Below are 26706 nucleotides of genomic sequence, written 5' to 3' on the forward strand. Positions count from 1 at the left end.
CTACAAACCATTACATAAAAACGTCATTCATATCTCACATAATTAAACATGCATAAACACATAACACCTCGCATCCTATGTCGCAGCACCTTCGCGTTTCTCGTCCACTTCCATAATCCAAGCTCTTCGAAAGAAACAAAAGTTACTCGTTTTCTCTTGAAACTCAAAATATATTTGAAACTCACACATTTTCTCCAAACTCAAAAGCCTTTACTTTCAAACTTTAAAAGGTTTTGACTCGAAACAAACATCATCATAAAACTCTCAACTTATCTTAAAAAAAATTGAACTGTCTCTCTCACTTTCAAACTCAAAATTCAAACTCAAGCCAAACTCAAACTCAAACTCATCATTCCTCTTCAAAACTCGCTCTTTTCTTAAACATAGCAAATACTCTTCTCAGTTTGAAATCAGTCCCTCACGGAAAGATTTTACTTCCTCATTCTTACAAAAAATTTCTCTTCTTTCTTTCTCAAAAATTTTCTACTTCCTTTTCTCATTAAAATAAATTACCTCTTTCTCGGTTGAGCGTGGTGAGCCTTCAATACTAACTGTTTAGTCTAGTGAAACGAAACTAGACTAACGCTGAAAAAGACTCTCGGGTCCAGAGCGGAAAGAAAAATTGCTCTGATACCAATTTGTCACGACCGCATTTTCTAAGGATAGAAAACACGGTTGAATCGCGACTAGGGGAGGATTAAAGAAGAGGGGAAGAAAGGGGAAAACAACGAAACTCGACCATAGCTCGAAATAAATGGGAATAGCTCGAATAAAATCAGAGTGTCTCAACAATCAACAACTTGAAAAGAATATTATCTCAACAGTACAAGAACTCAAAAGAAAGATAACTACTCAGCGGAAGCATTCGAGAGAAGGAATATGCCACGTGTGAAGACATGACACATTCTGAACACTTATATTTCCTGCACATTTTTAAAACATATGCAGGGCTGAGTACCTGATGTACCCAGTGAACACGTGCCAAAATAATTCAACAAAATATTGTGTCAGCATTTAAAAGTGAACTCGGTGTTTTACAAAAGACCAAGTCACCAAAACATTTCTCGCTCAAAAGTATGGCTGAAGCCCATTTTTCTCTCTCCTCATACCATATCTGAACCTCATATGTGAAACGAGACCGTGGCCACATCCTCGATCACCGCACCGGCCAACTCGAAAGCTAGCGCACGATCCCATCTGTTTACACTAGCTTGAATAGGGACTCACTCCCTAGACAAACCCGAATTCGATTAAACTCAAAACTTCTAGTAGGGACTCACTCCCCACTAGGGCGATCAGATAGTGGCACATCCTTAAAAACAAAATACGGCATGATACAACATATTTGAATTTTAAGCACATAACTCATACTTGAAAGATATTGCGTAAATTTAAAAGTTAGTCTACACAATAATGTAGGATAGAAAGGCCACCCACCTCGTTCTCTTAATATTCTTAACTTGAAAATTCTCACTCTGCCTTAACTCGCTTGCGAAAATAAACCCTGCAGAAAAATCTTGGTCTCTACTCACGGCTTTCTCCCTACTCCTCTATTTTCTCTCTCTCAGATTTGAATGTGATGAAACGTGAAATCGTGTGGAGAGTATATATATAGAAAACGGATTGCTATTGTTGGGGGAAATATATATCAAAAAGATCCGATTTTTAGTTGGAGATATTTAAGGCGGTGGGATAAGGATGAAGCCGTTTAGAATTGGGAGTGGAAGAAAGATTTGAAGGAAATTTGGGCTTCTCCCAGAATACACTCAAAAGGATTGGGCTCGGATGTATTACTAAAATAAACAAAGATAGGCCCTAAATTTTATTCTTTGACCACTCATTTATATTTGAGAAAAAAATATAATTTCTAATTTCTCCTCAAGAATCGTGTATCATTCCTCGATAAAAGTAAACAAAGGTGCAAAAATTTCCCGGTGCTCAAACGACATCCCTTTAAGAACAAAAAGAAAGGTGGAAAAAGTCGGGGTGTTACAATCTACCCATCTTAACAAAAATTTCATCCCGAAATTTGGTTACGTCCTTCGAATAGCATTATTCTCCATCATCTTGTCTTTCCATTTCCAAGCAGCTTCCTCGTATTGATAAAACTAATAACTATAGTTAAAGGTTGTATCTTCATAATATTTTTGTAATGTCACAAATGTCATTCTCGTAGAATATTTTAATCATCCCCGTGCATGCTCTAAAGGTTCCCTCTGTCGTGTCGCCACTTTTAGCAAATTACGCAAGATTAGCCTATACAAATTTAAATCGCGAGTACGATCTCTCGTCGTTGCATGGTTACATCACTCGGCATCTCCTCTTGTCTCACACTCTTTCTCGTCTGAATTTTTTTTTCATTTTGAACTTCTTTTCTTCTTGAACTCCTTATCACACGCAACATCGTTTTGTATTCTCCTTGTTTTTAAGGTTCAGGGAAAATGATAGGAAATTGTAACTACCCATCTTAACTCGAGCTCAACTACAGATTTTAGTTAATCTTATCACTCAAGAAAGTGGGGTTGCAGCTGAAACTTCTTAACTAAATTCGAGCATGTTCATCCTAGCCTATCTCTTATTTACTCTCTATGTTCGCACGCAAAGCTCATTGTCTCATACTTCACTTCCATCAACAATTTCATAACTCATACCTCGACATCTACAAACCATTACATAAAAACGTCATTCATATCTCACATAATTAAACATGCATAAACACATAACACCTCGCATCCTATGTCGCAGCACCTTCGCGTTTCTCGTCCACTTCCATAATCCAAGCTCTTCGAAAGAAACAAAAGTTACTCGTTTTCTCTTGAAACTCAAAATATATTTGAAACTCACACATTTTCTCCAAACTCAAAAGCCTTTACTTTCAAACTTTAAAAGGTTTTGACTCGAAACAAACATCATCATAAAACTCTCAACTTATCTTAAAAAAAATTGAACTGTCTCTCTCACTTTCAAACTCAAAATTCAAACTCAAGCCAAACTCAAACTCAAACTCATCATTCCTCTTCAAAACTCGCTCTTTTCTTAAACATAGCAAATACTCTTCTCAGTTTGAAATCAGTCCCTCACGGAAAGATTTTACTTCCTCATTCTTACAAAAAATTTCTCTTCTTTCTTTCTCAAAAATTTTCTACTTCCTTTTCTCATTAAAATAAATTACCTCTTTCTCGGTTGAGCGTGGTGAGCCTTCAATACTAACTGTTTAGTCTAGTGAAACGAAACTAGACTAACGCTGAAAAAGACTCTCGGGTCCAGAGCGGAAAGAAAAATTGCTCTGATACCAATTTGTCATGACCGCATTTTCTAAGGATAGAAAACACGGTTGAATCGCGACTAGGGGAGGATTAAAGAAGAGGGGAAGAAAGGGGAAAACAACGAAACTCGACCATAGCTCGAAATAAATGGGAATAGCTCGAATAAAATCAGAGTGTCTCAACAATCAACAACTTGAAAAGAATATTATCTCAACAGTACAAGAACTCAAAAGAAAGATAACTACTCAGCGGAAGCATTCGAGAGAAGGAATATGCCACGTGTGAAGACATGACACATTCTGAACACTTATATTTCCTGCACATTTTTAAAACATATGCAGGGCTGAGTACCTGATGTACCCAGTGAACACGTGCCAAAATAATTCAACAAAATATTGTGTCAGCATTTAAAAGTGAACTCGGTGTTTTACAAAAGACCAAGTCACCAAAACATTTCTCGCTCAAAAGTATGGCTGAAGCCCATTTTTCTCTCTCCTCATACCATATCTGAACCTCATATGTGAAACGAGACCGTGGCCACATTCTCGATCACCGCACCGGCCAACTCAAAAGCTAGCGCACGATCCCCTCTGTTTACACTAGCTTGAATAGGGACTCACTCCCTAGACAAACCCGAATTCGATTAAACTCAAAACTTCTAGTAGGGTCTCACTCCCCACTAGGGCGATCAGATAGTGGCACATCCTTAAAAACAAAATACGGCATGATACAACATATTTGAATTTTAAGCACATAACTCATACTTGAAAGATATTGCGTAAATTTAAAAGTTAGCCTACACAATAATGTAGGATAGAAAGGCCACCCACCTCGTTCTCTTAATATTCTTAACTTGAAAATTCTCACTCTGCCTTAACTCGCTTGCGAAAATAAACCCTGCAGAAAAATCTTGGTCTCTACTCACGGCTTTCTCCCTACTCCTCTATTTTCTCTCTCTCAGATTTGAATGTGATGAAACGTGAAATCGTGTGGAGAGTATATATATAGAAAACGGATTGCTATTGTTGGGGGAAATATATATCAAAAAGATCCGATTTTTAGTTGGAGATATTTAAGGCGGTGGGATAAGGATGAAGCCGTTTAGAATTGGGAGTGGAAGAAAGATTTGAAGGAAATTTGAGCTTCTCCCAGAATACACTCAAAAGGATTGGGCTCGGATGTATTACTAAAATAAACAAAGATAGGCCCTAAATTTTATTCTTTGACCACTCATTTATATTTGAGAAAAAAATATAATTTCTAATTTCTCCTCAAGAATCGTGTATCATTCCTCGATAAAAGTAAACAAAGGTGCAAAAATTTCCCGGTGCTCAAACGACATCCCTTTAAGAACAAAAAGAAAGGTGGAAAAAGTCGGGGTGTTACAATCTACCCATCTTAACAAAAATTTCATCCCGAAATTTGGTTACGTCCTTCGAATAGCATTATTCTCCATCATCTTGTCTTTCCATTTCCAAGCAGCTTCCTCGTATTGATAAAACTAATAACTATAGTTAAAGGTTGTATCTTCATAATATTTTTGTAATGTCACAAATGTCATTCTCGTAGAATATTTTAATCATCCCCGTGCATGCTCTAAAGGTTCCCTCTGTCGTGTCGCCACTTTTAGCAAATTACGCAAGATTAGCCTATACAAATTTAAATCGCGAGTACGATCTCTCGTCGTTGCATGGTTACATCACTCGGCATCTCCTCTTGTCTCACACTCTTTCTCGTCTGAATTTTTTTTTCATTTTGAACTTCTTTTCTTCTTGAACTCCTTATCACACGCAACATCGTTTTGTATTCTCCTTGTTTTTAAGGTTCAGGGAAAATGATAGGAAATTGTAACTACCCATCTTAACTCGAGCTCAACTACAGATTTTAGTTAATCTTATCACTCAAGAAAGTGGGGTTGCAGCTGAAACTTCTTAACTAAATTCGAGCATGTTCATCCTAGCCTATCTCTTATTTACTCTCTATGTTCGCACGCAAAGCTCATTGTCTCATACTTCACTTCCATCAACAATTTCATAACTCATACCTCGACATCTACAAACCATTACATAAAAACGTCATTCATATCTCACATAATTAAACATGCATAAACACATAACACCTCGCATCCTATGTCGCAGCACCTTCGCGTTTCTCGTCCACTTCCATAATCCAAGCTCTTCGAAAGAAACAAAAGTTACTCGTTTTCTCTTGAAACTCAAAATATATTTGAAACTCACACATTTTCTCCAAACTCAAAAGCCTTTACTTTCAAACTTTAAAAGGTTTTGACTCGAAACAAACATCATCATAAAACTCTCAACTTATCTTAAAAAAAATTGAACTGTCTCTCTCACTTTCAAACTCAAAATTCAAACTCAAGCCAAACTCAAACTCAAACTCATCATTCCTCTTCAAAACTCGCTCTTTTCTTAAACATAGCAAATACTCTTCTCAGTTTGAAATCAGTCCCTCACGGAAAGATTTTACTTCCTCATTCTTACAAAAAATTTCTCTTCTTTCTTTCTCAAAAATTTTCTACTTCCTTTTCTCATTAAAATAAATTACCTCTTTCTCGGTTGAGCGTGGTGAGCCTTCAATACTAACTGTTTAGTCTAGTGAAACGAAACTAGACTAACGCTGAAAAAGACTCTCGGGTCCAGAGCGGAAAGAAAAATTGCTCTGATACCAATTTGTCATGACCGCATTTTCTAAGGATAGAAAACACGGTTGAATCGCGACTAGGGGAGGATTAAAGAAGAGGGGAAGAAAGGGGAAAACAACGAAACTCGACCATAGCTCGAAATAAATGGGAATAGCTCGAATAAAATCAGAGTGTCTCAACAATCAACAACTTGAAAAGAATATTATCTCAACAGTACAAGAACTCAAAAGAAAGATAACTACTCAGCGGAAGCATTCGAGAGAAGGAATATGCCACGTGTGAAGACATGACACATTCTGAACACTTATATTTCCTGCACATTTTTAAAACATATGCAGGGCTGAGTACCTGATGTACCCAGTGAACACGTGCCAAAATAATTCAACAAAATATTGTGTCAGCATTTAAAAGTGAACTCGGTGTTTTACAAAAGACCAAGTCACCAAAACATTTCTCGCTCAAAAGTATGGCTGAAGCCCATTTTTCTCTCTCCTCATACCATATCTGAACCTCATATGTGAAACGAGAACGTGGCCACATCCTCGATCACCGCACCGGCCAACTCGAAAGCTAGTGCACGATCCCCTCTGTTTACACTAGCTTGAATAGGGACTCACTCCCTAGACAAACCCGAATTCGATTAAACTCAAAACTTCTAGTAGGGACTCACTCCCCACTAGGGCGATCAGATAGTGGCACATCCTTAAAAACAAAATACGGCATGACACAACATATTTGAATTTTAAGCACATAACTCATACTCGAAAGATATTGCGTAAATTTAAAAGTTAGCCTACACAATAATGTAGGATAGAAACGCCACCTCGTTCTCTTAATATTCTTAACTTGAAAATCCTCACTCTGCCTTAACTCGCTTGCGAAAATAAACCCTGCAGAAAAATCTTGGTCTCTACTCACGGCTTTCTCCCTACTCCTCTAGTTTCTCTCTCTCAGATTTGAATGTGATGAAACGTGAAATCGTGTGGAGAGTATATATATATAAAACGGATTGTTATTGTTGGGGGAAAGATATATCAAAAAGATCCGATTTTTAGTTGGAGATATTTAAGGCGGTGGGATAAGGATGAAGCCGTTTAGAATTGGGAGTGGAAGAAAGATTTGAAGGAAATTTGGGCTTCTCCCAGAATACACTCAAAAGGATTGGGCTCGGATGTATTACTAAAATAAACAAAGATAGGCCCTAAATTTTATTCTTTGACCACTCATTTATATTTGAGAAAAAAATATAATTTCTAATTTCTCCTCAAGAATCGTGTATCATTCCTCGATAAAAGTAAACAAAGGTGCAAAAATTTCCCGGTGCTCAAACGACATCCCTTTAAGAACAAAAAGAAAGGTGGAAAAAGTCGGGGTGTTACAATCTACCCATCTTAACAAAAATTTCATCCCGAAATTTGGTTACGTCCTTCGAATAGCATTATTCTCCATCATCTTGTCTTTCCATTTCCAAGCAGCTTCCTCGTATTGATAAAACTAATAACTATAGTTAAAGGTTGTATCTTCATAATATTTTTGTAATGTCACAAATGTCATTCTCGTAGAATATTTTAATCATCCCCGTGCATGCTCTAAAGGTTCCCTCTGTCGTGTCGCCACTTTTAGCAAATTACGCAAGATTAGCCTATACAAATTTAAATCGCGAGTACGATCTCTCGTCGTTGCATGGTTACATCACTCGGCATCTCCTCTTGTCTCACACTCTTTCTCGTCTGAATTTTTTTTTCATTTTGAACTTCTTTTCTTCTTGAACTCCTTATCACACGCAACATCGTTTTGTATTCTCCTTGTTTTTAAGGTTCAGGGAAAATGATAGGAAATTGTAACTACCCATCTTAACTCGAGCTCAACTACAGATTTTAGTTAATCTTATCACTCAAGAAAGTGGGGTTGCAGCTGAAACTTCTTAACTAAATTCGAGCATGTTCATCCTAGCCTATCTCTTATTTACTCTCTATGTTCGCACGCAAAGCTCATTGTCTCATACTTCACTTCCATCAACAATTTCATAACTCATACCTCGACATCTACAAACCATTACATAAAAACGTCATTCATATCTCACATAATTAAACATGCATAAACACATAACACCTCGCATCCTATGTCGCAGCACCTTCGCGTTTCTCGTCCACTTCCACAATCCAAGCTCTTCGAAAGAAACAAAAGTTACTCGTTTTCTCTTGAAACTCAAAATATATTTGAAACTCATACATTTTCTCCAAACTCAAAAGCCTTTACTTTCAAACTTTAAAAGGTCTTGACTCGAAACAAACATCATCATAAAACTCTCAACTTATCTTTAAAAAAATTGAACTGTCTCTCTCACTTTCAAACTCAAAATTCAAACTCAACCCAAACTCAAACTCAAACTCATCATTCCTCTTCAAAACTCGCTCTTTTCTTAAACATAGCAAATACTCTTCACAGTTTGAAATCAGTCCCTCACGGAAAGATTTTACTTCCTCATTCTTACAAAAATTTTCTCTTCTTTCTTTCTCAAAAATTTTCTACTTCCTTTTCTCATTAAAAGAAATTACCTCTTTCTCGGTTGAGCGTGGTGAGCCTTCAATACTAAAACTGTTTAGTCTAGTGAAACGAAACTAGACTAACGCTGAAAAAGACTCTCGGGTCCAGAGCGGAAAGAAAAATTGCTCTGATACCAATTTGTCACGACCGCATTTTCTAAGGATAGAAAACACGGTTGAATCGCGACTAGGGGAGGATTAAAGAAGAGGGGAAGAAAGGGGAAAACAACGAAACTCGAAATAAATGGGAATAGCTCGAATAAAATCAGAGTGTCTCAACAATCAACAACTTGAAAAGAATATTATCTCAACAATACAAGAACTCAAAAGAAAGATAACTACTCAGCGGATGCATTCGAGAGAAGGAATATGCCACGTGTGAAGACATGACACATTCTGAACACTTATATTTCCTGCACATTTTTAAAACATATGCAGGGCTGAGTACCTGATGTACCCAGTGAACACGTGCCAAAATAATTCAACAAAATATTGTGTCAGCATTTAAAAGTGAACTCGGTGTTTTATAAAAGACCAAGTCACCAAAACATTTCTCGCTCAAAAGTATGGCTGAAGCCCATTTTTCTCTCTCCTCATACCATATCTGAACCTCATATGTGAAACGAGAACGTGGCCACATTCTCGATCACCGCACCGGCCAACTCGAAAGCTAGCGCACGATCCCCTCTGTTTACACTAGCTTGAATAGGGACTCACTCCCTAGACAAACCCGAATTCGATTAAACTCAAAACTTCTAGTAGGGACTCACTCCCCACTAGGGCGATCGGATAGTGGCACATCCTTAAAAACAAAATACGGCATGACACAACATATTTGAATTTTAAGCACATAACTCATACTCGAAAGATATTGCGTAAATTTAAAAGTTAGCCTACACAATAATGTAGGATAGAAAGGCCACCCACCTCGTTCTCTTAATATTCTTAACTTGAAAATTCTCACTCTGCCTTAACTCGCTTGCGAAAATAAACCCTGCAGAAAAATCTTGGTCTCTACTCACGGCTTTCTCCCTACTCCTCTATTTTCTCTCTCTCAGATTTGAATGTGATGAAATGTGAAATCGTGTGGAGAGTATATATATATATAAAACGGATTGCTATTGTTGGGGGAAAGATATATCAAAAAGATCCGATTTTTAGTTGGAGATATTTAAGGCGGTGGGATAAGGATGAAGCCGTTTAGAATTGGAAGTGGAAGAAAGATTTGAAGGAAATTTGGGCTTCTCCCAGAATACACTCAAAAGGATTGGGCTCGGATGTATTACTAAAATAAACAAAGATAGGCCCTAAATTTTATTCTTTGACCACTCATTTATATTTGAGAAAAAAATATAATTTCTAATTTCTCCTCAAGAATCGTGTATCATTCCTCGATAAAAGTAAACAAAGGTGCAAAAATTTCCCGGTGCTCAAACGACATCCCTTTAAGAACAAAAAGAAAGGTGGAAAAAGTCGGGGTGTTACAATCTACCCATCTTAACAAAAATTTCATCCCGAAATTTGGTTACGTCCATCGAATAGCATTATTCTCCATCATCTTGTCTTTCCATTTCCAAGCAGCTTCCTCGTATTGATAAAACTAATAACTATAGTTAAAGGTTGTATCTTCATAATATTTTTGTAATGTCACAAATGTCATTCTCGTAGAATATTTTAATCATCCCCGTGCATGCTCTAAAGGTTCCCTCTGTCGTGTCGCCACTTTTAGCAAATTACGCAAGATTAGCCTATACAAATTTAAATCGCGAGTACGATCTCTCGTCGTTGCATGGTTACATCACTTGGCATCTCCTCTTGTCTCACACTCTTTCTCGTCTGAAATTTTTTTTCATTTTGAACTTCTTTTCTTCTTGAACTCCTTATCACACGCAACATCGTTTTGTATTCTCCTTGTTTTTAAGATTCAGGAAAAATGATAGGAAATTGTAACTACCCATCTTAACTCGAGCTCAACTACAGATTTTAGTTAATCTTATCACTCAGGAAAGTGGGGTTGCAGCTGAAACTTCTTAACAAAATTCGAGCATGTTCATCCTAGCCTATCTCTTAGTTACTCTATGTTCGCACGCAAAGCTCATTGTCTCATACTTCACTTCCATCAACAATTTCATAATCTACCTCATACCTCAACATCTACAAACCATTACATAAAAACGTCATTCATATCTCACATAATTAAACATGCATAAACACATAACACCTCGCATCCTATGTCGCAGCACCTTCGCGTTTCTCGTCCACTTCCACAATCCAAGCTCTTCGAAAGAAACAAAAGTTACTCGTTTTCTCTTGAAACTCAAAATATATTTGAAACTCACACATTTTCTCCAAACTCAAAAGCCTTTACTTTCAAACTTTAAAAGGTTTTGACTCGAAACAAACATCATCATAAAACTCTCAACTTATCTTAAAAAAAATTGAACTGTCTCTCTCACTTTCAAACTCAAAATTCAAACTCAACCCAAACTCAAACTCAAACTCATCATTCCTCTTCAAAACTCGCTCTTTCCTTAAACATAGCAAATACTCTTCTCAGTTTGAAATCAGTCCCTCACGGAAAGATTTTACTTCCTCATTCTTACAAAAATTTTCTCTTCTTTCTTTCTCAAAACTTTTCTACTTCCTTTTCTCATTAAAATAAATTACCTCTTTCTCGGTTGAGCGTGGTGAACATTCAATACTAAAACTGTTTAGTCTAGTGAAACGAAACTAGACTAACGCTGAAAAAGACTCTCGGGTCCAGAGCGGAAAGAAAAATTGCTCTGACGACCGCATTTTCTAAGGATAGAAAACACGGTTGAATCGCGACTAGGGGAGGATTAAAGAAGAGGGGAAGAAAGGGGAAAACAACGAAACTCGAAATAAATGGGAATAGCTCGAATAAAATCAGAGTGTCTCAACAATCAACAACTTGAAAAGAATATTATCTCAACAATACAAGAACTCAAAAGAAAGATAACTACTCAGCGGATGCATTCGAGAGAAGGAATATGCCACGTGTGAAGACATGACACATTCTGAACACTTATATTTCCTGCACATTTTTAAAACATATGCAGGGCTGAGTACCTGATGTACCCAGTGAACACGTGCCAAAATAATTCAACAAAATATTGTGTCAGCATTTAAAAGTGAACTCGGTGTTTTACAAAAGACCAAGTCACCAAAACATTTCTCGCTCAAAAGTATGGCTGAAGCCCATTTTTCTCTCTCCTCATACCATATCTGAACCTCATATGTGAAACGAGAACGTGGCCACATTCTCGATCACCGCACCGGCCAACTCGAAAGCTAGCGCACGATCCCCTCTGTTTACACTAGCTTGAATAGGGACTCACTCCCTAGACAAACCCGAATTCGATTAAACTCAAAACTTCTAGTAGGGACTCACTCCCCACTAGGGCGATCGGATAGTGGCACATCCTTAAAAACAAAATACGGCATGACACAACATATTTGAATTTTAAGCACATAACTCATACTCGAAAGATATTGCGTAAATTTAAAAGTTAGCCTACACAATAATGTAGGATAGAAAGGCCACCTCGTTCTCTTAATATTCTTAACTTGAAAATTCTCACTCTGCCTTAACTCGCTTGCGAAAATAAACCATGCAGAAAAATCTTGGTCTCTACTCACGGCTTTCTCCCTACTCCTCTATTTTCTCTCTCTCAGATTTGAATGTGATGAAACGTGAAATCGTGTGGAGAGTATATATATATATAAAACGGATTGCTATTGTTGGGGGAAAGATATATCAAAAAGATCCGATTTTTAGTTGGAGATATTTAAGGCGGTGGGATAAGGATGAAGCCGTTTAGAATTGGAAGTGGAAGAAAGATTTGAAGGAAATTTGGGCTTCTCCCAGAATACACTCAAAAGGATTGGGCTCGGATGTATTACTAAAATAAACAAAGATAGGCCCTAAATTTTATTCTTTGACCACTCATTTATATTTGAGAAAAAAATATAATTTCTAATTTCTCCTCAAGAATCGTGTATCATTCCTCGATAAAAGTAAACAAAGGTGCAAAAATTTCCCGGTGCTCAAACGACATCCCTTTAAGAACAAAAAGAAAGGTGGAAAAAGTCGGGGTGTTACAATCTACCCATCTTAACAAAAATTTCATCCCGAAATTTGGTTACGTCCTTCGAATAGCATTATTCTCCATCATCTTGTCTTTCCATTTCCAAGCAGCTTCCTCGTATTGATAAAACTAATAACTATAGTTAAAGGTTGTATCTTCATAATATTTTTGTAATGTCACAAATGTCATTCTCGTAGAATATTTTAATCATCCCCGTGCATGCTCTAAAGGTTCCCTCTGTCGTGTCGCCACTTTTAGCAAATTACGCAAGATTAGCCTATACAAATTTAAATCGCGAGTACGATCTCTCGTCGTTGCATGGTTACATCACTTGGCATCTCCTCTTGTCTCACACTCTTTCTCGTCTGAAATTTTTTTTCATTTTGAACTTCTTTTCTTCTTGAACTCCTTATCACACGCAACATCGTTTTGTATTCTCCTTGTTTTTAAGGTTCAGGAAAAATGATAGGAAATTGTAACTACCCATCTTAACTCGAGCTCAACTACAGATTTTAGTTAATCTTATCACTCAGGAAAGTGGGGTTGCAGCTGAAACTTCTTAACAAAATTCGAGCATGTTCATCCTAGCCTATCTCTTAGTTACTCTATGTTCGCACGCAAAGCTCATTGTCTCATACTTCACTTCCATCAACAATTTCATAATCTACCTCATACCTCAACATCTACAAACCATTACATAAAAACGTCATTCATATCTCACATAATTAAACATGCATAAACACATAACACCTCGCATCCTATGTCGCAGCACCTTCGCGTTTCTCGTCCACTTCCACAATCCAAGCTCTTCGAAAGAAACAAAAGTTACTCGTTTTCTCTTGAAACTCAAAATATATTTGAAACTCACACATTTTCTCCAAACTCAAAAGCCTTTACTTTCAAACTTTAAAAGGTTTTGACTCGAAACAAACATCATCATAAAACTCTCAACTTATCTTAAAAAAAATTGAACTGTCTCTCTCACTTTCAAACTCAAAATTCAAACTCAACCCAAACTCAAACTCAAACTCATCATTCCTCTTCAAAACTCGCTCTTTCCTTAAACATAGCAAATACTCTTCTCAGTTTGAAATCAGTCCCTCACGGAAAGATTTTACTTCCTCATTCTTACAAAAATTTTCTCTTCTTTCTTTCTCAAAAATTTTCTACTTCCTTTTCTCATTAAAATAAATTACATCTTTCTCGGTTGAGCGTGGTGAACATTCAATACTAAAACTGTTTAGTCTAGTGAAACGAAACTAGACTAACGCTGAAAAAGACTCTCGGGTCCAGAGCGGAAAGAAAAATTGCTCTGATACCAATTTGTCACGACCGCATTTTCTAAGGATAGAAAACACGGTTGAATCGCGACTAGGGGAGGATTAAAGAAGAGGGGAAGAAAGGGGAAAACAACGAAACTCGAAATAAATGGGAATAGCTCGAATAAAATCAGAGTGTCTCAACAATCAACAACTTGAAAAGAATATTATCTCAACAATTCAAGAACTCAAAAGAAAGATAACTACTCAGCGGATGCATTCGAGAGAAGGAATATGCCACGTGTGAAGACATGACACATTCTGAACACTTATATTTCCTGCACATTTTTAAAACATATGCAGGGCTGAGTACCTGATGTACCCAGTGAACACGTGCCAAAATAATTCAACAAAATATTGTGTCAGCATTTAAAAGTGAACTCGGTGTTTTACAAAAGACCAAGTCACCAAAACATTTCTCGCTCAAAAGTATGGCTGAAGCCCATTTTTCTCTCTCCTCATACCATATCTGAACCTCATATGTGAAACGAGAACGTGGCCACATTCTCGATCACCGCACCGGCCAACTCGAAAGCTAGCGCACGATCCCCTCTGTTTACACTAGCTTGAATAGGGACTCACTCCCTAGACAAACCCGAATTCGATTAAACTCAAAACTTCTAGTAGGGACTCACTCCCCACTAGGGCGATCGGATAGTGGCACATCCTTAAAAACAAAATACGGCATGACACAACATATTTGAATTTTAAGCACATAACTCATACTCGAAAGATATTGCGTAAATTTAAAAGTTAGCCTACACAATAATGTAGGATAGAAAGGCCACCTCGTTCTCTTAATATTCTTAACTTGAAAATTCTCACTCTGCCTTAACTCGCTTGCGAAAATAAACCATGCAGAAAAATCTTGGTCTCTACTCACGGCTTTCTCCCTACTCCTCTATTTTCTCTCTCTCAGATTTGAATGTGATGAAACGTGAAATCGTGTGGAGAGTATATATATATATAAAACGGATTGCTATTGTTGGGGGAAAGATATATCAAAAAGATCCGATTTTTAGTTGGAGATATTTAAGGCGGTGGGATAAGGATGAAGCCGTTTAGAATTGGAAGTGGAAGAAAGATTTGAAGGAAATTTGGGCTTCTCCCAGAATACACTCAAAAGGATTGGGCTCGGATGTATTACTAAAATAAACAAAGATAGGCCCTAAATTTTATTCTTTGACCACTCATTTATATTTGAGAAAAAAATATAATTTCTAATTTCTCCTCAAGAATCGTGTATCATTCCTCGATAAAAGTAAACAAAGGTGCAAAAATTTCCCGGTGCTCAAACGACATCCCTTTAAGAACAAAAAGAAAGGTGGAAAAAGTCGGGGTGTTACAATCTACCCATCTTAACAAAAATTTCATCCCGAAATTTGGTTACGTCCTTCGAATAGCATTATTCTCCATCATCTTGTCTTTCCATTTCCAAGCAGCTTCCTCGTATTGATAAAACTAATAACTATAGTTAAAGGTTGTATCTTCATAATATTTTTGTAATGTCACAAATGTCATTCTCGTAGAATATTTTAATCATCCCCGTGCATGCTCTAAAGGTTCCCTCTGTCGTGTCGCCACTTTTAGCAAATTACGCAAGATTAGCCTATACAAATTTAAATCGCGAGTACGATCTCTCGTCGTTGCATGGTTACATCACTTGGCATCTCCTCTTGTCTCACACTCTTTCTCGTCTGAAATTTTTTTTCATTTTGAACTTCTTTTCTTCTTGAACTCCTTATCACACGCAACATCGTTTTGTATTCTCCTTGTTTTTAAGGTTCAGGAAAAATGATAGGAAATTGTAACTACCCATCTTAACTCGAGCTCAACTACAGATTTTAGTTAATCTTATCACTCAGGAAAGTGGGGTTGCAGCTGAAACTTCTTAACAAAATTCGAGCATGTTCATCCTAGCCTATCTCTTAGTTACTCTATGTTCGCACGCAAAGCTCATTGTCTCATACTTCACTTCCATCAACAATTTCATAATCTACCTCATACCTCAACATCTACAAACCATTACATAAAAACGTCATTCATATCTCACATAATTAAACATGCATAAACACATAACACCTCGCATCCTATGTCGCAGCACCTTCGCGTTTCTCGTCCACTTCCACAATCCAAGCTCTTCGAAAGAAACAAAAGTTACTCGTTTTCTCTTGAAACTCAAAATATATTTGAAACTCACACATTTTCTCCAAACTCAAAAGCCTTTACTTTCAAACTTTAAAAGGTTTTGACTCGAAACAAACATCATCATAAAACTCTCAACTTATCTTAAAAAAAATTGAACTGTCTCTCTCACTTTCAAACTCAAAATTCAAACTCAACCCAAACTCAAACTCAAACTCATCATTCCTCTTCAAAACTCGCTCTTTCCTTAAACATAGCAAATACTCTTCTCAGTTTGAAATCAGTCCCTCACGGAAAGATTTTACTTCCTCATTCTTACAAAAATTTTCTCTTCTTTCTTTCTCAAAAATTTTCTACTTCCTTTTCTCATTAAAATAAATTACCTCTTTCTCGGTTGAGCGTGGTGAACATTCAATACTAAAACTGTTTAGTCTAGTGAAACGAAACTAGACTAACGCTGAAAAAGACTCTCGGGTCCAGAGCGGAAAGAAAAATTGCTCTGATACCAATTTGTCACGACCGCATTTTCTAAGGATAGAAAACACGGTTGAATCGCGACTAGGGGAGGATTAAAGAAGAGGGGAAGAAAGGGGAAAACAACGAAACTCGAAATAAATGGGAATAGCTCGAATAAAATCAGAGTGTCTCAACAATCAACAACTTGAAAAGAATATTATCTCAACAATTCAAGAACTCAAAAGAAAGATAACTACTCAGCGGATGCATTCGAGAGAAGGAATATGCCACGTGTGAAGACATGACACATTCTGAACACTTATATTTCCTGCACATTTTTAAAACATATGCAGGGCTGAGTACCTGATGTACCCAGTGAACACGTGCCAAAATAATTCAACAAAATATTGTGTCAGCATTTAAAAGTGAACTCGGTGTTTTACAAAAGACCAAGTCACCAAAACATTTCTCGCTCAAAAGTATGGCTGAAGCCCATTTTTCTCTCTCCTCATACCATATCTGGACCTCATATGTGAAACGAGAACGTGGCCACATTCTCGATCACCGCACCGGCCAACTCGAAAGCTAGCGCACGATCCCCTCTGTTTACACTAGCTTGAATAGGGACTCACTCCCTAGACAAACCCGAATTCAATTATACTCAAAACTTCTAGTAGGGACTCACTCCCCACTAGGGCGATCGGATAGTGGCACATCCTTAAAAACAAAATACGGCATGACACAACATATTTGAATTTTAAGCACATAACTCATACTCGAAAGATATTGCGTAAATTTAAAAGTTAGCCTACACAATAATGTAGGATAGAAAGGCCACCTCGTTCTCTTAATATTCTTAACTTGAAAATTCTCACTCTGCCTTAACTCGCTTGCGAAAATAAACCATGCAGAAAAATCTTGGTCTCTACTCACGGCTTTCTCCCTACTCCTCTATTTTCTCTCTCTCAGATTTGAATGTGATGAAACGTGAAATCGTGTGGAGAGTATATATATATATAAAACGGATTGCTATTGTTGGGGGAAAGATATATCAAAAAGATCCGATTTTTAGTTGGAGATATTTAAGGCGGTGGGATAAGGATGAAGCCGTTTAGAATTGGAAGTGGAAGAAAGATTTGAAGGAAATTTGGGCTTCTCCCAGAATACACTCAAAAGGATTGGGCTCGGATGTATTACTAAAATAAACAAAGATAGGCCCTAAATTTTATTCTTTGACCACTCATTTATATTTGAGAAAAAAATATAATTTCTAATTTCTCCTCAAGAATCGTGTATCATTCCTCGATAAAAATAAACAAAGGTGCAAAAATTTCCCGGTGCTCAAACGACATCCCTTTAAGAACAAAAAGAAAGGTGGAAAAAGTCGGGGTGTTACAATCTACCCATCTTAACAAAAATTTCATCCCGAAATTTGGTTACGTCCTTCGAATAGCATTATTCTCCATCATCTTGTCTTTCCATTTCCAAGCAGCTTCCTCGTATTGATAAAACTAATAACTATAGTTAAAGGTTGTATCTTCATAATATTTTTGTAATGTCACAAATGTCATTCTCGTAGAATATTTTAATCATCCCCGTGCATGCTCTAAAGGTTCCCTCTGTCGTGTCGCCACTTTTAGCAAATTACGCAAGATTAGCCTATACAAATTTAAATCGCGAGTACGATCTCTCGTCGTTGCATGGTTACATCACTTGGCATCTCCTCTTGTCTCACACTCTTTCTCGTCTGAAATTTTTTTTCATTTTGAACTTCTTTTCTTCTTGAACTCCTTATCACACGCAACATCGTTTTGTATTCTCCTTGTTTTTAAGGTTCAGGAAAAATGATAGGAAATTGTAACTACCCATCTTAACTCGAGCTCAACTACAGATTTTAGTTAATCTTATCACTCAGGAAAGTGGGGTTGCAGCTGAAACTTCTTAACAAAATTCGAGCATGTTCATCCTAGCCTATCTCTTAGTTACTCTATGTTCGCACGCAAAGCTCATTGTCTCATACTTCACTTCCATCAACAATTTCATAATCTACCTCATACCTCAACATCTACAAACCATTACATAAAAACGTCATTCATATCTCACATAATTAAACATGCATAAACACATAACACCTCGCATCCTATGTCGCAGCACCTTCGCGTTTCTCGTCCACTTCCACAATCCAAGCTCTTCGAAAGAAACAAAAGTTACTCGTTTTCTCTTGAAACTCAAAATATATTTGAAACTCACACATTTTCTCCAAACTCAAAAGCCTTTACTTTCAAACTTTAAAAGGTTTTGACTCGAAACAAACATCATCATAAAACTCTCAACTTATCTTAAAAAAAATTGAACTGTCTCTCTCACTTTCAAACTCAAAATTCAAACTCAACCCAAACTCAAACTCAAACTCATCATTCCTCTTCAAAACTCGCTCTTTCCTTAAACATAGCAAATACTCTTCTCAGTTTGAAATCAGTCCCTCACGGAAAGATTTTACTTCCTCATTCTTACAAAAATTTTCTCTTCTTTCTTTCTCAAAAATTTTCTACTTCCTTTTCTCATTAAAATAAATTACCTCTTTCTCGGTTGAGCGTGGTGAACATTCAATACTAAAACTGTTTAGTCTAGTGAAACGAAACTAGACTAACGCTGAAAAAGACTCTCGGGTCCAGAGCGGAAAGAAAAATTGCTCTGATACCAATTTGTCACGACCGCATTTTCTAAGGATAGAAAACACGGTTGAATCGCGACTAGGGGAGGATTAAAGAAGAGGGGAAGAAAGGGGAAAACAACGAAACTCGAAATAAATGGGAATAGCTCGAATAAAATCAGAGTGTCTCAACAATCAACAACTTGAAAAGAATATTATCTCAACAATTCAAGAACTCAAAAGAAAGATAACTAATCAGCGGATGCATTCGAGAGAAGGAATATGCCACGTGTGAAGACATGACACATTCTGAACACTTATATTTCCTGCACATTTTTAAAACATATGCAGGGCTGAGTACCTGATGTACCCAGTGAACACGTGCCAAAATAATTCAACAAAATATTGTGTCAGCATTTAAAAGTGAACTCGGTGTTTTACAAAAGACCAAGTCACCAAAACATTTCTCGCTCAAAAGTATGGCTGAAGCCCATTTTTCTCTCTCCTCATACCATATCTGAACCTCATATGTGAAACGAGAACGTGGCCACATTCTCGATCACCGCACCGGCCAACTCGAAAGCTAGCGCACGATCCCCTCTGTTTACACTAGCTTGAATAGGGACTCACTCCCTAGACAAACCCGAATTCGATTAAACTCAAAACTTCTAGTAGGGACTCACTCCCCACTAGGGCGATCGGATAGTGGCACATCCTTAAAAACAAAATACGGCATGACACAACATATTTGAATTTTAAGCACATAACTCATACTCGAAAGATATTGCGTAAATTTAAAAGTTAGCCTACACAATAATGTAGGATAGAAAGGCCACCTCGTTCTCTTAATATTCTTAACTTGAAAATTCTCACTCTGCCTTAACTCGCTTGCGAAAATAAACCCTGCAGAAAAATCTTGGTCTCTACTCACGGCTTTCTCCCTACTCCTCTATTTTCTCTCTCTCAGATTTGAATGTGATGAAACGTGAAATCGTGTGGAGAGTATATATATATATAAAACGGATTGCTATTGTTGGGGGAAAGATATATCAAAAAGATCCGATTTTTAGATGGAGATATTTAAGGCGGTGGGATAAGGATGAAGCCGTTTAGAATTGGAAGTGGAAGAAAGATTTGAAGGAAATTTGGGCTTCTCCCAGAATACACTCAAAAGGATTGGGCTCGGATGTATTACTAAAATAAACAAAGATAGGCCCTAAATTTTATTCTTTGACCACTCATTTATATTTGAGAAAAAAATATAATTTCTAATTTCTCCTCAAGAATCGTGTATCATTCCTCGATAAAAGTAAACAAAGGTGCAAAAATTTCCCGGTGCTCAAACGACATCCCTTTAAGAACAAAAAGAAAGGTGGAAAAAGTCGGGGTGTTACAATCTACCCATCTTAACAAAAATTTCATCCCGAAATTTGGTTACGTCCTTCGAATAGCATTATTCTCCATCATCTTGTCTTTCCATTTCCAAGCAGCTTCCTCGTATTGATAAAACTAATAACTATAGTTAAAGGTTGTATCTTCATAATATTTTTGTAATGTCACAAATGTCATTCTCGTAGAATATTTTAATCATCCCCGTGCATGCTCTAAAGGTTCCCTCTGTCGTGTCGCCACTTTTAGCAAATTACGCAAGATTAGCCTATACAAATTTAAATCGCGAGTACGATCTCTCGTCGTTGCATGGTTACATCACTTGGCATCTCCTCTTGTCTCACACTCTTTCTCGTCTGAAATTTTTTTTCATTTTGAACTTCTTTTCTTCTTGAACTCCTTATCACACGCAACATCGTTTTGTATTCTCCTTGTTTTTAAGGTTCAGGAAAAATGATAGGAAATTGTAACTACCCATCTTAACTCGAGCTCAACTACAGATTTTAGTTAATCTTATCACTCAGGAAAGTGGGGTTGCAGCTGAAACTTCTTAACAAAATTCGAGCATGTTCATCCTAGCCTATCTCTTAGTTACTCTATGTTCGCACGCAAAGCTCATTGTCTCATACTTCACTTCCATCAACAATTTCATAATCTACCTCATACCTCAACATCTACAAACCATTACATAAAAACGTCATTCATATCTCACATAATTAAACATGCATAAACACATAACACCTCGCATCCTATGTCGCAGCACCTTCGCGTTTCTCGTCCACTTCCACAATCCAAGCTCTTCGAAAGAAACAAAAGTTACTCGTTTTCTCTTGAAACTCAAAATATATTTGAAACTCACACATTTTCTCCAAACTCAAAAGCCTTTACTTTCAAACTTTAAAAGGTTTTGACTCGAAACAAACATCATCATAAAACTCTCAACTTATCTTAAAAAAAATTGAACTGTCTCTCTCACTTTCAAACTCAAAATTCAAACTCAACCCAAACTCAAACTCAAACTCATCATTCCTCTTCAAAACTCGCTCTTTCCTTAAACATAGCAAATACTCTTCTCAGTTTGAAATCAGTCCCTCACGGAAAGATTTTACTTCCTCATTCTTACAAAAATTTTCTCTTCTTTCTTTCTCAAAAATTTTCTACTTCCTTTTCTCATTAAAATAAATTACCTCTTTCTCGGTTGAGCGTGGTGAACATTCAATACTAAAACTGTTTAGTCTAGTGAAACGAAACTAGACTAACGCTGAAAAAGACTCTCGGGTCCAGAGCGGAAAGAAAAATTGCTCTGACGACCGCATTTTCTAAGGATAGAAAACACGGTTGAATCGCGACTAGGGGAGGATTAAAGAAGAGGGGAAGAAAGGGGAAAACAACGAAACTCGAAATAAATGGGAATAGCTCGAATAAAATCAGAGTGTCTCAACAATCAACAACTTGAAAAGAATATTATCTCAACAATTCAAGAACTCAAAAGAAAGATAACTAATCAGCGGATGCATTCGAGAGAAGGAATATGCCACGTGTGAAGACATGACACATTCTGAACACTTATATTTCCTGCACATTTTTAAAACATATGCAGGGCTGAGTACCTGATGTACCCAGTGAACACGTGCCAAAATAATTCAACAAAATATTGTGTCAGCATTTAAAAGTGAACTCGGTGTTTTACAAAAGACCAAGTCACCAAAACATTTCTCGCTCAAAAGTATGGCTGAAGCCCATTTTTCTCTCTCCTCATACCATATCTGAACCTCATATGTGAAACGAGAACGTGGCCACATTCTCGATCACCGCACCGGCCAACTCGAAAGCTAGCGCACGATCCCCTCTGTTTACACTAGCTTGAATAGGGACTCACTCCCTAGACAAACCCGAATTCGATTAAACTCAAAACTTCTAGTAGGGACTCACTCCCCACTAGGGCGATCGGATAGTGGCACATCCTTAAAAACAAAATACGGCATGACACAACATATTTGAATTTTAAGCACATAACTCATACTCGAAAGATATTGCGTAAATTTAAAAGTTAGCCTACACAATAATGTAGGATAGAAAGGCCACCTCGTTCTCTTAATATTCTTAACTTGAAAATTCTCACTCTGCCTTAACTCGCTTGCGAAAATAAACCCTGCAGAAAAATCTTGGTCTCTACTCACGGCTTTCTCCCTACTCCTCTATTTTCTCTCTCTCAGATTTGAATGTGATGAAACGTGAAATCGTGTGGAGAGTATATATATATATAAAACGGATTGCTATTGTTGGGGGAAAGATATATCAAAAAGATCCGATTTTTAGTTGGAGATATTTAAGGCGGTGGGATAAGGATGAAGCCGTTTAGAATTGGAAGTGGAAGAAAGATTTGAAGGAAATTTGGGCTTCTCCCAGAATACACTCAAAAGGATTGGGCTCGGATGTATTACTAAAATAAACAAAGATAGGCCCTAAATTTTATTCTTTGACCACTCATTTATATTTGAGAAAAAAATATAATTTCTAATTTCTCCTCAAGAATCGTGTATCATTCCTCGATAAAAGTAAACAAAGGTGCAAAAATTTCCCGGTGCTCAAACGACATCCCTTTAAGAACAAAAAGAAAGGTGGAAAAAGTCGGGGTGTTACAATCTACCCATCTTAACAAAAATTTCATCCCGAAATTTGGTTACGTCCTTCGAATAGCATTATTCTCCATCATCTTGTCTTTCCATTTCCAAGCAGCTTCCTCGTATTGATAAAACTAATAACTATAGTTAAAGGTTGTATCTTCATAATATTTTTGTAATGTCACAAATGTCATTCTCGTAGAATATTTTAATCATCCCCGTGCATGCTCTAAAGGTTCCCTCTGTCGTGTCGCCACTTTTAGCAAATTACGCAAGATTAGCCTATACAAATTTAAATCGCGAGTACGATCTCTCGTCGTTGCATGGTTACATCACTTGGCATCTCCTCTTGTCTCACACTCTTTCTCGTCTGAAATTTTTTTTCATTTTGAACTTCTTTTCTTCTTGAACTCCTTATCACACGCAACATCGTTTTGTATTCTCCTTGTTTTTAAGGTTCAGGAAAAATGATAGGAAATTGTAACTACCCATCTTAACTCGAGCTCAACTACAGATTTTAGTTAATCTTATCACTCAGGAAAGTGGGGTTGCAGCTGAAACTTCTTAACAAAATTCGAGCATGTTCATCCTAGCCTATCTCTTAGTTACTCTATGTTCGCACGCAAAGCTCATTGTCTCATACTTCACTTCCATCAACAATTTCATAATCTACCTCATACCTCAACATCTACAAACCATTACATAAAAACGTCATTCATATCTCACATAATTAAACATGCATAAACACATAACACCTCGCATCCTATGTCGCAGCACCTTCGCGTTTCTCGTCCACTTCCACAATCCAAGCTCTTCGAAAGAAACAAAAGTTACTCGTTTTCTCTTGAAACTCAAAATATATTTGAAACTCACACATTTTCTCCAAACTCAAAAGCCTTTACTTTCAAACTTTAAAAGGTTTTGACTCGAAACAAACATCATCATAAAACTCTCAACTTATCTTAAAAAAAATTGAACTGTCTCTCTCACTTTCAAACTCAAAATTCAAACTCAACCCAAACTCAAACTCAAACTCATCATTCCTCTTCAAAACTCGCTCTTTCCTTAAACATAGCAAATACTCTTCTCAGTTTGAAATCAGTCCCTCACGGAAAGATTTTACTTCCTCATTCTTACAAAAATTTTCTCTTCTTTCTTTCTCAAAAATTTTCTACTTCCTTTTCTCATTAAAATAAATTACCTCTTTCTCGGTTGAGCGTGGTGAACATTCAATACTAAAACTGTTTAGTCTAGTGAAACGAAACTAGACTAACGCTGAAAAAGACTCTCGGGTCCAGAGCGGAAAGAAAAATTGCTCTGACGACCGCATTTTCTAAGGATAGAAAACACGGTTGAATCGCGACTAGGGGAGGATTAAAGAAGAGGGGAAGAAAGGGGAAAACAACGAAACTCGAAATAAATGGGAATAGCTCGAATAAAATCAGAGTGTCTCAACAATCAACAACTTGAAAAGAATATTATCTCAACAATTCAAGAACTCAAAAGAAAGATAACTAATCAGCGGATGCATTCGAGAGAAGGAATATGCCACGTGTGAAGACATGACACATTCTGAACACTTATATTTCCTGCACATTTTTAAAACATATGCAGGGCTGAGTACCTGATGTACCCAGTGAACACGTGCCAAAATAATTCAACAAAATATTGTGTCAGCATTTAAAAGTGAACTCGGTGTTTTACAAAAGACCAAGTCACCAAAACATTTCTCGCTCAAAAGTATGGCTGAAGCCCATTTTTCTCTCTCCTCATACCATATCTGAACCTCATATGTGAAACGAGAACGTGGCCACATTCTCGATCACCGCACCGGCCAACTCGAAAGCTAGCGCACGATCCCCTCTGTTTACACTAGCTTGAATAGGGACTCACTCCCTAGACAAACCCGAATTCGATTAAACTCAAAACTTCTAGTAGGGACTCACTCCCCACTAGGGCGATCGGATAGTGGCACATCCTTAAAAACAAAATACGGCATGACACAACATATTTGAATTTTAAGCACATAACTCATACTCGAAAGATATTGCGTAAATTTAAAAGTTAGCCTACACAATAATGTAGGATAGAAAGGCCACCTCGTTCTCTTAATATTCTTAACTTGAAAATTCTCACTCTGCCTTAACTCGCTTGCGAAAATAAACCCTGCAGAAAAATCTTGGTCTCTACTCACGGCTTTCTCCCTACTCCTCTATTTTCTCTCTCTCAGATTTGAATGTGATGAAACGTGAAATCGTGTGGAGAGTATATATATATATAAAACGGATTGCTATTGTTGGGGGAAAGATATATCAAAAAGATCCGATTTTTAGTTGGAGATATTTAAGGCGGTGGGATAAGGATGAAGCCGTTTAGAATTGGAAGTGGAAGAAAGATTTGAAGGAAATTTGGGCTTCTCCCAGAATACACTCAAAAGGATTGGGCTCGGATGTATTACTAAAATAAACAAAGATAGGCCCTAAATTTTATTCTTTGACCACTCATTTATATTTGAGAAAAAAATATAATTTCTAATTTCTCCTCAAGAATCGTGTATCATTCCTCGATAAAAGTAAACAAAGGTGCAAAAATTTCCCGGTGCTCAAACGACATCCCTTTAAGAACAAAAAGAAAGGTGGAAAAAGTCGGGGTGCTACAATCTACCCATCTTAACAAAAATTTCATCCCGAAATTTGGTTACGTCCTTCGAATAGCATTATTCTCCATCATCTTGTCTTTCCATTTCCAAGCAGCTTCCTCGTATTGATAAAACTAATAACTATAGTTAAAGGTTGTATCTTCATAATATTTTTGTAATGTCACAAATGTCATTCTCGTAGAATATTTTAATCATCCCCGTGCATGCTCTAAAGGTTCCCTCTGTCGTGTCGCCACTTTTAGCAAATTACGCAAGATTAGCCTATACAAATTTAAATCGCGAGTACGATCTCTCGTCGTTGCATGGTTACATCACTTGGCATCTCCTCTTGTCTCACACTCTTTCTCGTCTGAATTTTTTTTTCATTTTGAACTTCTTTTCTTCTTGAACTCCTTATCACACGCAACATCGTTTTGTATTCTCCTTGTTATTAAGGTTCAGGGAAAATGATAGGAAATTGTAACTACCCATCTTAACTCGAGCTCAACTACAGATTTTAGTTAATCTTATCACTAAGGAAAGTGGGGTTGCAGCTGAAACTTCTTAACAAAATTCGAGCATGTTCATCCTAGCCTATCTCTTAGTTACTCTATGTTCGCACGCAAAGCTCATTGTCTCATACTTCACTTCCATCAACAATTTCATAATCTACCTCATACCTCAACATCTACAAACCATTACATAAAAACGTCATTCATATCTCACATAATTAAACATGCATAAACACATAACACCTCGCATCCTATGTCGCAGCACCTTCGCGTTTCTCGTCCACTTCCACAATCCAAGCTCTTCGAAAGAAACAAAAGTTACTCGTTTTCTCTTGAAACTCAAAATATATTTGAAACTCACACATTTTCTCCAAACTCAAAAGCCTT

This window comes from Salvia hispanica, chromosome 2 (genome assembly GCF_029641045.1).
Source record: "Salvia hispanica isolate PSC_SH4W2 chromosome 2, Shi_PSC_v1, whole genome shotgun sequence".
Taxonomy (NCBI): Eukaryota; Viridiplantae; Streptophyta; class Magnoliopsida; order Lamiales; family Lamiaceae; genus Salvia; species Salvia hispanica.